Raw genomic sequence first — 15,767 nt, 5'->3', positions numbered from 1 at the left:
GCATTGTTGTCGAAATTGTTTCGAGAGATAAAATTCACATCTACGGCATCACTATTTAGATCAATCAAAGTAGACAAAGGCATATCATTGAAATCAATAGGAGCACTTTTACTAGCAACCAATTTCATAAGAGCATCAAAATTTTCACTCAAAGAAGAAATTTCTTCAACTGAATTAACTTTTTTACTAGTAGGAGCTCTTTCGGTATGCCATTGTGAATAATTTGTCATAATATTATCAAGAAATTTGGTGGCTTCACCCAAAGTAATTTCCATAAAAGTACCACCCGCGGCAGAATCTAAATAATTACGAGAAAAAAAATTCAATCCCGCATAAAAAAGTGTATGATCATCCAAAGATTTAACCCATGAGTTGGGCAATTCCTTAGCATCATTTTCATCCTTTCCCAATATTGTGCAACATGCTCATGTTCAAGTTTCTTGAAATTCATGATCTGGGTTCTAAGAGAAATAATTTTTGCAGGCGCAAAATACTTAGTGATAAAAGCATCTTTGCACTTATTCCAAGAATCGATACTATTGCGAGGCAAAGAAGAAACCCAATTTTTTTTGCAAAATCACGCAAAGAAAATGGAAATAAATTCATATTCACAAGATCGTTGTCCATATCTTTTTTCTTTTGCATATCGCATAATTTGACGAAGGTATTAAGATGGGACGCGGCATCCTCATTAGGAGTACCGGAAAAGATCTTTCATAACAAGATTCAGCAAAGCATTATTAATATCACAAGACTCCGCACTAGTGGTGGGAGGAGCAATCAGAGTGCCAATAAAATCGTTGTTGTTGGTATTTGAGAAATCACACAACTTGGTGTTCTCTCGAGTCATGATGACTACGCAACAACATAGCACTCAAAAACAGATCCGGCAAGAAAACGACGAACGAAAAAGAGGGGCGAATAAAACGGCAAAATTTTTGTGAAGTGGGGGATAGGAAAACAAGAGGCAAATGGCAAATAATGTAAATTGCGAGGAGATGAGACTTGTGACTAGGAACCTAGTATATGTTGAAGATCCTCCCCGGCAATGGCGCCAGAAATTCCTTTTGATGCGGCTTGAAGCTACGTCGGTATTTCCCCAAAGAGAAAGGGATGATGCAACACAACTGGGGTAGGTATTTCCCTCAGTTATGAGATCAAGGTTATCGAACCAATAGGAGAACCAAGCAACACAGCATAAACAGCCCCTGCACAAAAATAACAAATACTCGCAACTCGATGTATAAGAGGGGTTGGGTAGGTGTCAAAACCGGCGGATCTCGGGTAGGGGGTCCCGAACTGTGCGTCTAAGGCTAATGGTAACAGGAGGCGGGGGACACGATGTTTACCCAGGTTCAGGCCCTCTCGATGGAGGTAATACCCTACTTCCTGCTTGATTGATCTTGATGATATGAGTATTACAAGAGTTGATCTACCACGAGAGCGTAGAGGCTAAACCCTAGAAGCTAGCCTATGATTATGATTGTTGTTCTTGTCCTGTGGACTAAACCCTCCGGTTCATATAGACACTGGAGGGGCTAGGGTTACACAGAGTCGGTTATAGAGAAGGGAATCTACATATCCAAATTTCCAAGCTTGCCTTCCACGCAAAGGAGAGTCCCACCCGGACACGGGACAAAGTCTTCAATCTTGTATCTTCATAGTCCAGGAGTCCGGCATAAGCATATAGTCCGGCTGTCCGAGGACCCCCTAATCCAGGACTCCCTCGGTAGCCCGTGAACCAGGCTTCAATGACGATGAGTCCGGCGCGCAGATTGTCTTTGGCATTGCAAGGCGGGTTCCTTCTCTGAATACTCCAAAGTAGATTTTGAACACAAGAATCGTGTCCAGCTCTGCAAAACAAATTCCACATACCACCGTAGAGAGTACGATATTTCACGAGTCTAATCTGCTGACAATTTTTCATAGCGTGATATCACGCCGCGGCCCGGTTATTTTATTCAAACTGTTTTTCCAACCTGCCACTACACGTCCTCCAAGGCGGTTTTATTGGCACATCTTGTCGAAGCAGAGATTGTGTCCCCTTATCACGGGATTCTCATCAATATCGGCATCGGTAACCCAACCGTTCCATTAGTATTACTCCTTGAATTAGGCAAGTTCCAAATGGCCGTGCGGAGGACGCTTGATATTCATCCCCTTTATAAAGAGGTCAAGACTTGTCCTTTTCTTTCCACGCTCGATCCTTCCCTTCCCCTACCTCGAGTTCCAACACCCAAGGTTCACTCCAAGCGCTCCGGACCTTCAACCATGTCCGAATCCAACCTTCAAGGCTGGTGGATGGCCTCGTCCGTCACAGAGGAGGACATCAAAAAGCTTAGGGAGGCTAGGTATCTGACCGCCGAAATCCTTCACAGGCTTTCTGCTCAAGGGCAGGTTATCCCTACTCCTGAACCCAACGAGAGTGTCGTATTCATTTCCCACTTCCTCCGAGGGCTAGGCTTCGGTATTCATCCCTTTGTTAGAGGGCTCATGTTCTATTATGGGCTAGATTTTCATGATCTAGCTCCCGATTCCTACTTCCACATCTCAACGTTTATCGTTATGTGTGAGGCCTTCCTCCGCATTACCCCACACTTCGGCTTATGGCTCAAGACCTTCAATGTGAAGCCGAAGATGATCGACGGGCGACACGCGGAGTGCGGAGGCGCTATAATAAGCAAGGGCATCGATGCTTTATGGCTAAATGGCTCTTTCCCAGAAGTTTCTGACCTATGGCAACGGGAGTTGTTTTACATCATCGCGCCTCAGGGGAGGAAGTGGGCGGTCACCCCGGCCTTCCTCTCTGCCCCTCCGCCACAGCTTGTATCATGGGTCAACAAGGGGCTGGACTGGAGACCGGTGAATGACGTGCCTATATTGTAAAGCCGCATTCGGGATCTCCTCAAGAAGGATATTAGTCTTGTCAAAGTAATTCAAGTAATGCTAGTTCATCGGGTCATGCCATGCCAACGTTGATCTCTCCGCATGTGGGAGTTCAACCCGGAAGGACCGCGAAGCATTCAACACTTCTTCGGTGTGATGCTCGAAGGGATGTATCGATTATTCTTCGGATCACGATAAAATGTCCGGACACATCAGAGGATGCGGGCCTCAACTGCAACCGTCCAGATACCCAAGTAAGTAACTCCATGACCGACCATGCTGTCATTATATTCGTCACAACATTATTATGTAAACGCACCCTTGGCCAGGACTGGATAAGAAAGGCGGAGAGGATCAGGTGTTCGACCCCTCTTCCCATAGATTCACCGGATTCTGTACTAACCAGGATGCTGGCTTGCGCACCTTATCAACTGCCATCAGGGGAGGACAAGGAGAGGAATGAGGAAGCCAAAAGCGGACTTCATACTGGAGGTACGTTACGCATCCTAACCGGGTAAATTAGTACCCTTGTGTTAGAGGGTGAATGGGGAGGGGGTTCTAGCATCCCTTCTCCCCATGGGAAGAAAAGGACCAACCCCAACGATTTGGAAGCAGAGGTCTCCAAACGAGGGAAGAAATCTGCATCAGGGGGCCCTGCCCCGGAGGGCAACCTTACCGCACAGTGCCCACAAGGGGGCCAGCCGTCAACCAAGTCGTAAGTAAACAAATATACTTAGTAAGCATACCCCGTTCTCTTCTTGAGAATAACAATCGAGACGTATGTTTTGCAGTTTGGCCGATAGCCTCCCTCAACAATCTTCGTCCTCGGGGGATCTTCTTCCGGAGATGATGGAGAGCAAAACGCCTCCTCCTACTTCTCCGCCTCATAAGGAAGACGACCCTGAGGTGTCGTCCCGGAGGATCTCTCCCGATCCGCAAAGGCCAGAAGGTAACTCTTCGGTCGCCCGATGTCCGGGGGGTTCGGCTCCTAGAGAGACCAACAGAAAAAGCCCCGGACTATCCGACATGCAGCCGGACACATTGACAGGCCTTCTGTGGCAAGCGCCCATCTCAAAGGCACATCGTACCTTAATGGGTACGGTGGTTGAGAGGATTTCATCCGCAAAAAGCGGGTTGAATGAAGCTTTCACGAGCCTGCTAAGAGGTTTTGAGGTACGTAATATAATATATTTTTGATTGTACCGTAAACACAAAGTGCACTGTGTATAGATAGTAGCCCCTGAGACTCTGGTTGCCACCAAAACAGGGCGATCAGAGGATGAAAAATGGAAATAATCTCAGGTAATGATTTTGCCAATTTCGTACACAAGCTGCTGCAGCCCCGGCTGCTACTCGGGCTGCTGAATTTGCCGAACTGAAGCAGCAACTTGATTTGGCGGATGAAAACATCACGTTTCTCAACAAGCGGCTTGACGAGGCACAAGGTATGTATATTTGGGCGGCAGCAAATATTAATGAGAGCATGATGCTGGGATTTAAAATATGCCTTGACTGCAGATGGTGCTGCCGCCGTGGAGACCCTTCGGGCTAAGCTTGCCCAGGCCAAGGAGCAAGCCAGGAGAAGCAATGCGGTTGCCGAGAAGGCAGCTAGTGAATTGAAAGCCGAACAGGCTGCCCATCACCGGAGTGAGGATAGAATGGCCAAGATGGCCCTGGAGCTACAGGAGGCCGCTAGCCGATATGAGCTTCTCAAAAAAGAGAATCAAGTAAAAACGGCTGACCTTGAGAAGGCCTTGCAAGCAGCAAAGGAAACAAGCTCTGAGATCAGAGCGGCTCAGGAGGAGCTCCGGCAAGCCGGTGAGATCGCGGCTGGGAAGCCCTTTTTACTGCGAACTAAATTCGGCGATCCAAAGTATGCCCATCTTGATCAATTGTGGAGCTCTCCCGACGCATACTTGGATTTGTCAAAGAGTGTTGCCGATGCAACACAGTATTTCCGAGATCAAGATGGTCATGAAACAGAAAGGTTATTCTGGTCACAGTTCAGTACTCCGAGGCGTCCGCTGCTGTTGAACGAGCAAATGGCTGAATGGGCCGAGCTCCATAGATTATCTGGGCTTGCCATGAGGGCTGTCGTGGATCACCTATGGCCGAAGGAACCAAGTCCGGATAGTTATTTTGGGTTGGTGCAACGATTTCTTCGTGCTGTGCCGCATATCGACGTTGTCAAGAGGTCGGCGTGCATAGAGGATGCGCGGCTGGCTCTTTCCCATGTTAAGACATATTGGGCGAAGATGGAGGCCACCGACATTGTAACCAGGGGTCCGCCCGGGGGCCGGGACTCGCCTGAGCACTATTTTGAAGAAGTCTTAGAAGGTTCCCGTTTAATAGAGGCTCAGTGCTCAAAGAATACCATGTTCGAGTGACATGTATTTTGATTGTAAGAACAATGCTTTTGATAATAAAGGCTATATTTATACTTTTGCCCATGAAGTACTGTAGTGCCTCCTGTGCGGCCGTTTTATGTATATATGTATATAACCTGAAAGTTTGCAGTCGTCGGCTTCAGCCCCCTCACGTATAACGCAGGGGTGTTAGGAAAAGCACGTAATCACACTTGATCCAACGTCTTGGTCCATTAAGGAGGTGATAGTGCGGGGAACGAGGCAATTGGACTATATAGCTTTAACACTTTTACTTAGCCATAGGAGTTTGACGGTGGGGCTACTATATAGCCCCTGGTATGCCCGCGTTTATCCTACTATATAGCAAGAATGAAGACTCCGGCACCGGAGATAATAATACACTGGACAGTGCCGAAGACAACCCACTCCAGCAAGATGCAGCGCAGGAGGACGGAGACGCCAGCCCTCATGAGAGAGCGGCAGAAGAAGAGGTAGAGGATTATATGCCTCCCTCCGGAGACGAGGCAAGCCTCGACGATGAATTCGTCATGCCTGAGGATCCCGTCGAACAAGAGCGTTTTAAACGCAGGCTTATGGCCACGGCGAACAGCCTCAAGAAAAAGCAGCAACAGCTTAGAGCTGATCAAGATCTGCTAGCCGACAGATGGACTGAAGTCCTCGCGGCCAAAGAGCATGAGCTCGAACGCCCCTCCAAAAGCTACCCTAAATGCAAGCTGCTCCCCCGATTAGAGGAGGAAGCGTATGAACCCGCATCACCAGGAGACAATACGGCTGACCGACCACCCCATGGTCGCGACAGAGAGGCCTCTAGGCCCTTCACTAGACCCGTACCCCGGCATCGCTCGAAAAGCACAAGGCCACAGGGGAACTCTCCGAACTTGCGAGATATATTGGAGGATAAGGCAAGACAATCAAGATCGATCTATGGATCGCGTGGGCGCCCCACGGTATGTGACGACAACCGTCGAGCCGGACACAGTAAGTCCGGTCGGGCCGAACAAAACAGACAAAGCTCTTTTGAGCTCCATCGTGATATCGCCCAGTACAGAGGCGCCGCACACCCACTATGCTTCACAGACGAAGTAATGGATCATCAAATCCCCGAAGGGTTTAAACCTGTGAATATTGAATCTTACGATGGCACAACAGACCCCGCGGTTTGGATCGAAGACTATCTCCTTCACATCCACATGGCCCGCTGTGACGATCTTCACGCCATCAAATATCTCCCCCTCAAGCTTAAAGGACCAGCCCGGCATTGGCTTAATAGCTTGCCAGCAGAGTCAATTGGGAGCTGGGAAGACCTGGAAGCCACATTCCTCGATAACTTCCAAGGCATGTATGTGAGACCACCAGACGCTGATGACCTAAGCCACATAATTCAGCAGCCAGACGAATCGGCCAGACAATTCTGGACACGGTTCTTAACCAAGAAAAACCAAATCGTCGACTGTCCGGATGCGGAGGCCCTCGCGGCCTTCAAGCATAACATCCGCGACGAGTGGCTTGCCCGGCACCTGGGACAGGAAAAGCCGAAATCCATGGCAGCCCTCACATCACTCATGACCCGCTTCTGCGCGGGTGAGGACAGCTGGCTAGCACGCAGCAACAACCTCAGCAAAAGTCCTGGCAGTCCGGATATCAAGGACCGTAATGGCAGGTCGCGTCGTAACAAAAACAAACGCCGCATTAACGGCGACAATACTGAGGATACGGCAGTCAATGCCGGATTCAGAGGCTCCAAACCCGGTTAGCAGAAAAAGCCATTCAAAAGAACTACTTCGGGTCCGTCCAATTTGGACCGAATACTCGACCGCTTGTGCCAGATACACGGCACCCCCGAAAAACCAGCCAACCACACCAACAGGGACTGTTGGGTATTCAAGCAGGCAGGCAAGTTAATTTCCAAAAACAATGACAAGGGGCTGCATAGCGATGACGAGGAAGAGACCCAACCACCAAACAATAGAGGACAGAAGGGTTTCCCCCCACAGGTGCGGACGGTGAACATGATATATGCAACGCACATACCCAAAAGGGAGCGGAAGCGTGCACTCAGGGATGTATACGCGATGGAGCCAGTTGCCCCGAAGTTCAATCCATGGTCCTCTTTCCCGATCACTTTTGATCGAAGGGACCACCCCACCAGCATCCGCCATGGCGGATTCGCCGCATTGGTCCTAGACCCAATCGTCGATGGATTTCACCTCACCAGAGTCCTGATGGACGGCGGCAGCAGCCTGGACCTGCTTTATCAGGATACAGTGCACAAAATGGGCATAGACCCCTCAAGGATTAAACCTACCAAGACGACCTTTAAAGGCGTCATACCAGGTGTAGAAGCCAATTGTACAGGCCCAGTCACACTGGAAGTGGTCTTCGGATCCCCGGATAACTTTCGAAGCAAGGAGTTAATCTTCGACATAGTTCCGTTCCGCAGCGGCTATCATGCCCTGCTCGGAGTTAGCGCGTTTGCAAAGTTCAACGCGGTGCCGCACTACGCATACCTCAAGCTCAAGATGCCAGGCCCTCGAGGAGTCATCACGGTCAACGGAAACACTGAACGTTCTCTCCGAACGGAGGAACATACAGCGGCTCTCGCGGCAGAAGTACAATGCAGACTCTTAAGGCAATTCTCGAGTCCAGTCGTTAAGCGGCCGGACATAGCTAAGCGCGCCCGGAGTAACCTACAACAAAACCACCTGGCACGTTCCAAGCACGCGTAGCAGTGCGGCCCCAACCCCAGCCCCTGTAAAATGTCAAAACAGGTCCTTCGCTTACACCATTACGCTCTGAAGATACCATGGGCATGGGGAGAGGGGCACGACCACGACAAGCCCAGACTGCGGCTCAACCACACCAGGGGCTCTCAAGTGTGTCGTTCTTTTTTTTCTTTTTTCTTTTTTCTTTTTATTTTAACCCACAGGACTCTGTTCGTCAGAGGCCCTGTCCGCCAGCAAACCTACCGAACTCACGATGCAACAGCCAGGGAAGAATAAAGGCTAAAACGAATATCAAGGTGGTCTCCATTACGAGCATTAAATATGTTTTATACACCACTCCGCAGCTTGCCCCTGGAGGGGGACATGTTTAACAGTCCCGTCCCTTGCTTATCGCACTATTTGTATCGTTCTGCATTCATAGCAGCACTTCTTGAATAAAACAATGCAGCACCTTTTTGCTTATAATTGCATTTCTTTTTTAGACATATGTTCATTTACGACATGTTGCATCCGTACACTTTGGTACGGTTAAAAACACACCAGGGGCTTATGTTTCCCGCATCATGGTGTGATAAGTCCGAACACTTTCACAAGTGCGGCACCCCGAACTTATAGCATTATATGCATCGGCTCCGAATCATGTCTTGGGTCAATAGTTGGGTTTGCCCGGCTCCCATGTTTTGGTACCTTACATTCCGTTGTATCGGCTAAGGTAGCACTGGGAGAACCACTGCGATTGCGCCCCAGTTGAGCTGGGTTAACGCCTCAGTGGAGAAAGCTAAAACTGACCGTCATGATGAGGCGAGAGCCGGTCGCTGTTCGAGAGGTTTTTTGCGAGTCCTTAAAGACTTATGCCGCTTAGAGCGAGGAGCCGGATCTTGTCCGGCCCAGGCGTGGATAGCGCCCCAAATTCGGCCTTCCAAAGACTAGGGGCTTCGCCGAAATTTAAAATTATAGAATTCTATGGCTAAGTGAGAGTGTTCAAGCATTATAAGTCCGGTTGCCTTGTTCGTTGTGTTGAGCGCCTCCCTAGATGGACCCAAAAATGGGAACGAGAGTGCTCAAGTTTATCCCGAACACCCCAGCACTCGTGGCATGGGGGCTGAAGCCGACGACTTGCCATCTCTTAGATTTGATAAACAGCCGCACAGAAGGTAATATTTTAAATTAACAAGCATTGCTTAGCGCATATGAACTAAGTTTTCAGCGCACAGGATAACAAGATGCGAGTCTACTCAAATATTATATCTTTGGAGCACTCACCCACAATAGTGCGGGCGCCCTTCAGCACACTCTTATAATACATCTCGGGCGTGCGATGCTCCTTGCCCTCTGGTGGCGGGTCCGTCACGAGTTTCTGGGCATCCATCTTGCCCCAGTGCACCTTTGCGTGGGCAAGGGCCCGACGGGCACCTTCAATACAGGCGGAGTGCTTGATGACTTCAACCCACGAGCACGCATCCACCAGCCGCCGCACCAGGCCGAAGTAGCTCCCAGGCATGGCCTCCTTAGGCCACAGCCGAACTATGAGGCCCTTCATGGCCTGTTCAGCCGCCTTGTGGAGCTCGACCAGCTGCTTCAGCTGGTCGCTAAGGGGCACCGGATGTCCGGCCTCAGCATACTGAGACTAGAAGACCTTCTCCGTCGAGCTCCCCTCCTCGGCCCGGTAGAATGCAGCAGCATCGGACACGCTGCGAGGAAGATCTGCGAACACTCCTGGAGAGCTCCGAATTCGGGTAAGCAACAGGTAATTAACACTCACATGCTTACTTTGCATGAAAAATGCCTTACCCGCTGCTATTTTCTTCACCGCCTCGATCTCCTGGAGGGCCTTGTAGGCTTCGGCCTTAGTGGCTTTGGCACTCTCAAGAGCCGTTGCAAGCTCAGACTCTCGAGTCTTCGAGTCACGCTCCAGGCTCTCATGTTTTTTCACGAGATCCTAGAGCTCTTGCTGTACCTCCGCCACCCGCGCCTCCTGCTTCTCTCGCTCGGTGCACTCCGCGGCCGCATTGCGTTCGGCCGCGGCCACCGCCTCCTTTAGGATCGCCACCTCGTTAGTGGCCCCTGCAATACCCACGTTATCCTTGTCATTCTTTTTGCGACCAAAATCCTTTTCTGTAAGGTACAATTTTAATAAGGTGTTACTCACCTTCCTTGTCCTCGAGCTGCTTCTTGGCACGGTCGAGCTCGTTCTCGGACCGCTCGAGGCTTTCCTTCAAAGTATTGACCTCCGCAGTCAGTGCGGCAGAGGTCAGCAGCGCAGCCTGCAATCCCATATTGACATATTTATTATGACTCCTGCGTATATCTTTTTAGATCCTCAGTCCGGCTTTTCTTTCCGAACACCGAACCGAGCATCAGGGGCTACTGTCTATGCGGTACCATTTTATACATATTGAAATTCTTACCTCAAAGCCTGTTAGAAGGCTGCTGCAGGCTTCGGTCAGCCCACTCTTGGCGAGCTGAACCTTTTGAATCACCGCACTCATAACAGTGTGGTGTTCCTCTTCGATGGAGGCGCTATTGAGCGCCTCCAGCAAATTATCTGGCACCTCCGGTTGGACGGAGGCAGCCGGCGTCACGGTCTTGCCCTTCTTGCGAAGGGGTCGCCCGCCGGACTCCGGAGCCACTGTGGGTTCCGGGGCCGAGTCCGGTGCAAAGTCCGGGAGGTTGTCCTGTGATACCTCCGAGGCCTCCTCCTCCTGATGGGTCCCTTCCTGGGATCCCACCTCGGCATCGTCCGCGGCACGGGGGGGTGGAGGCAGTCGGAAGAGAATCCATATCCGACGCACCTAAGGACCCGCTCAACGAAGCGGGAAGATCATCCTTGGGCGGACTGCAGGGTTGTATGCGGCATTAGAAAGACATTATGTGGCGAAAAGGAAAAACCTTGAAGTTATTCGGGAGTCTGGATACTTACGATCTCGCCACGGGCTTGGCCCTTGGAGGCCAGTCCTCGTCGTCGTCACTGGCGTTGGTGGAGTAGTCCGGGGGAAGAGTTTTTCCCATCTTGGACCCTTCGGCCTCCCTTGTTGGGGAGACCTTCCTTTTCTTCCCTCCCCCCGCTGGGGGAGAGGCTTTCTTCTTCTCCTCCTCGCCTTGGTGGGAGGAGTCGGCTTCGGATTCATCATCCGATAGCACCTGAAAACGGGAACTCTTCTAAGTCCCCGTGGCCTTCTTCTTGGCCTTCTTCTCCGGCACCACGTGGGGTGCCGGAGCCAGCAGCCCCGTTAGGCGGGCGTCCGCTAGGTCCACTGGCAATGGGGCCGGACAGATAGTCCGTTCGGCCTTCGCCAGCCATTCCTGTTAAAGGTAAAGGGAGTTTAGATCCCGCATAGAGTCAAACTATGAAAAACAAGCATTCCATAAAGGACAAAATCACTTACCTCGTCAGCTGGACGCTGCGAGCTGAATCCGTGATCTTTGGTAGCAAATGCGGGAGCCTCGGCGCCCTTGAACAACACCTTCCAGACATCTTCGTACGTCGTGTCGAAGAGCCCGCTCAAAGTCTGGTGCTGCGCCGGATCGAACTCCCACATGTTGAAGCCCCGTCGTTGGCACGAGAGAATCTGGCGGATGAGCATGACCTAGACCACGTTGACAAGCTTGAGCTTCTTGTCCACCAGCTTTTGGATGCAGGCTTGGATTTCGGTCAGCTCCTCCGGATCACCCCAAGTCCGTCCGCTCTCTTTCCAGGAGGTGAGCCGTGTGGGGATGCCAGATCTGAATTCGGGGGCCGCTGCCCATTCGGGGTCACGCGGCTCGGTGATGTAGAACCACCCCGATTGCCACCCCTTGATGGTTTCACGAAAGTGCCCTCAAGCCAAGTAACGTGGGACATCCTGCCCACCATGGCGCCTCCGCACTCCGCTTGGCTGCCCTTCACAACCTTCTGCTTGACACTGAAGGTCTTGAGCCACAAGCCGAAGTGGGGCTGGATGCAGAGGAAGGCCTCACACACGACGATAAACGCCGAGATGTTGAGGATGAAATTCGGGGCCAAATAATGGAAATACAGGCCGTAGTAGAACATGAGCCCCCGGACAAAGGGATGGAGTGGGAAGCCCAGTCCGCGGAGGAAATGGGGAAGGAATACTACCCTCTCATGGGGCCTGGGGGTGGGGATGAGCTCTCCCTCGTCGGGGAGCCGGTGCGCGATATCGCTGGACAAGTATCCGGCGCTGCGCGGCTTCTGGATCTGCCCCTCCGTGACAGAGGAGGCCATCCACTTGCATCCCGCTCCGGACATAGTTGGAGAAGGTTGAGGTGAGAAGTGCGGACTTGGGCGCTGGAGCTCGAGTTCGCGGAATTGGATAAGCCAAGGAGGAAGAAGGCGCAGGTAAAAGGGTTGGATCTTTATCCCCTTATATGGGCGGACACAAACATGCGCCCCCACCGGCCTGATAAAACTCGCTTATCTCCCAAGCATCGCAATCAATGGCGCGGTTGGGTTACCCACGTCCGTATTGATGGGAATCCCGGAATAAGGGGAACACGATCTCTGCTTCACAAGACATGCCAAGGAAACCGCTTCGCTAAACGCGCTGAGGTGGAACAATAAAAACAATTTGAGTAAAGGCTTGGTAATGGTGTGACATCACGCCACAAAATACGTCAGCAGATTGAACTTGTGTAATATTATTCTCTCTACAGTGGTACGTGGAATTTATTTTTGCAGAGCCGGACACTATCCTGGTGTTCACAATCTTCTATAAATTATTCGGAGGAAGAACCCGCCTTGCAATGCCGAAGACAACATGCACGCCGGACTCGTCGTCATTGAAGCCTGGTTCAGGGGCTACTGAGGGAGTTCCGGACTAGGGGGTGTCCGGATAGCCGAACTATCATGATCGGCCGGACTCCAAGACTATGAAGATACAAGATTGAAGACTTCGTCCCGTGTCCGGATGGGACTTTCCTTGGCGTGGAAGGCAAGCTTGGCGATACGGATATGTAGATCTCCTACCATTGTAACCGACTCTGTGTAACCCTAGCCCTCTCCGGTGTCTATATAAACCGGATGGCTTTAGTCCATAGGACGAACAACAATCATACCATAGGCTAGCTTCTAGGGTTTAGCCTCCTTGATCTCGTGGTAGATCCACTCTTGTAACACACATCATCAATATTAATCAAGCAGGACGTAGGGTTTTACCTCCATCAAGAGGGCCTGAACCTGAGTAAAACATCGTGTCCCTTGTCTCCTGTTACCATCCGCCTAGACGCACAGTTCGGGACCCCCTACCCGAGATCCGCCGGTTTTGACACCGACACCTATCTATATATGTTAACCTATGCCATCCCTCCTCCCCCTCCTTTCTCTCCCTTCGCCCATCACAGATAGCAAAAGATCAAATTAGCCAGTCCTAGAGGAAAAATTCCAGAGGAGGATCAAGAAGGCGAGTTCATCTAGGTATGAAGATTCCTTGAGCTGTCTCTTCTCAAAAAGTATAATAGTTATTTTATTATGATCATGTCCTATTAGGTGAGCTACAACTGAAGAAAAATAGATTCATCATATATTCTAGACTGCATAGGCAAGCAAACTATTTTCGTAGCCAAGCAAACTTCCACCAGAAAAACCCATCCTTGGGCAAAGATTACCAAAATAATTATTGTCATTAGATGACTCTAAGGACTTGTAGTGTCTCTAACTCATGAAGATATGGTCACATCATTGATCTCTGTTATTAGATGACTCTAATGTACAAGTGAAGATAAATAATATTATTTGGCATTAGATGCCTTATTGACTTGTAAACACAATGCAAATTCCAGACATGAAGCTCACCACACACATGTACATATGTACTAAAAAACGAAACATGACAAAGCAGTAGACAAGAAGTTTTTATGGCAAACAGTAGACACTGAGTTTTGATAGCAAGCAGTAGATAAGAAGTTTTTAGGTCAAGTAGTTTTACTTATAATTTGCCTTCACAACTCTATCCCCTCACCTCACATAATTGATATATATGTGGTTCCTCAAAAAAGAGTTGACATGTATGCCCAACTTGATTGTAAGTGTCCAGGATTTCCTTGTAGCACCAAAAACATAGCTCAATATATATTGAATCCAACAACACTGAAGCTAAGCAAACTATTTTCAGAAACAGTACCTTGACTATCAAAAGTTGGCACATCGATGAGCTTTCAACAAAGTATACTTCTAGCAACTACTCCTACTGCACAATAAAGTTTAGTCAAAATCAAAGTGATTAAATGAGCGTATCATACCTATGTACATAAAATGCATACATATTGTGCTGCTTTTACTTACTTTGATTGCTTGGTTGTGTGGGTTGTTCTGCTTACTTTGCACTGCCAAGAAGCAGCCTGTCCAATAAGCATAGTCTCCAAGTTGTCTCCAAGTTCACGAACAAAAGTGCATGAAACCACAAAAAGCATCAACAGCATGAAGAAATTAGTTTAAGCTCAACTCCAACAAATATAGTTTTCATCTTCTAGCTGACCATATAATAGTACAATATATCACAACAAGAAGAAGCAAAAGTGACTTTATTAAACATGTTTAAACTACCTTTAGCTTATCATGGTTAAATACCATGATCCCCGTTCAGCCCAGTTTGTGTATAGTTAGCACAAATTCAATATGGGGTGGTAAGACACAAAATTGTTTCCAGAAATTGAAAGAAACATCGAACAGTGACTATTTCATGATTAAAATGACAGCTTCATAACCAGATGACTATTGACATCATAGCACTGTCTGCTATTTAGTTTATTATATTTCCATAAAGTGCAGCTGGAATAAATGGGTCTCCTAAAAACATTAAGAAACCAAAATTACTAAGTAAAAAAACTGGGCCATAACTTGTGCACAAGCCCAAGCCCAGCTATCATTAAAAGATTGGTGATGTTAGCTTAACTAAAACCAAAAGCAATATATAGTAGCATGCAAAAGCAGAAGGATAATACACGTGCGTTGCAACAGGGCATGCCTATTCTGTGCAACACCAATCAGTTGCAAATAAGAAGTAATTTTGACAACATGACTTATCTCCAAACTAAAATAAAATGCAGTAGTCATAATAGTCCTACGGTGATGGATAAATGAGGAAACTGACTTTGATTTCCTGCCATAATCGACTTGCACTGGCTCTAGATCTACATACAAGTCCCTTGAAACGTGTTGAATGCATCCGTTGCAACCCAGCCCAACACAGCTATCACTACGAAAGGATGGCACAACTTAGGACTGGGTAACATAAAGCAGGACTTTGAGTCAGTTTGGTTGGCGTCCACACTGCTACATGCCTGGCCTGGATGGTGCCTGGAGGTAGCCTGGTAGTTGTTTGGTTTGTATCCTGAGAAAAAAATAATTGCCTGGCCTGGCTGCCCCTCCCTTGTGATTAGCCTGGTGAAGATAAATAAAATAGGATCCTTAGCCCATGCAAGTTTATTAGCCTGGCCCAGGCGAGTGGAACTAGACGCCTGGACGACTGCCTGGCTTGCAAATTTGTGCTTCTGTCCAAACAGCAAAAGGTAAACATGATGTGACATATACTAATACTCTAACCAGGCATGGTATGAACCAAATAAGGCGAGCCTGGCCAGGCAAAATGGTAGCACATTCCCAGGCCTGGTCCAGGCACTCAATTTTCTCAGGCACATTGTTGTGGACTCGAACCAAACAAGCCCTTTATCGTTGGTACAAACCAAGCCACTTGTTAGTATGAAATCCAGAGAAGATTGTTTCAAAAAAGTATAAATAATACTGTAGGATTTAAGCAAGGTGCACTATCAATTC

This window comes from Triticum dicoccoides, chromosome 1B (assembly GCF_002162155.2).
Source record: "Triticum dicoccoides isolate Atlit2015 ecotype Zavitan chromosome 1B, WEW_v2.0, whole genome shotgun sequence".
Lineage (NCBI taxonomy): Eukaryota > Viridiplantae > Streptophyta > Magnoliopsida > Poales > Poaceae > Triticum > Triticum dicoccoides.
The sequence above is the reverse complement of the archived record's forward strand: the minus strand, read 5'-3'. Positions refer to the sequence as shown.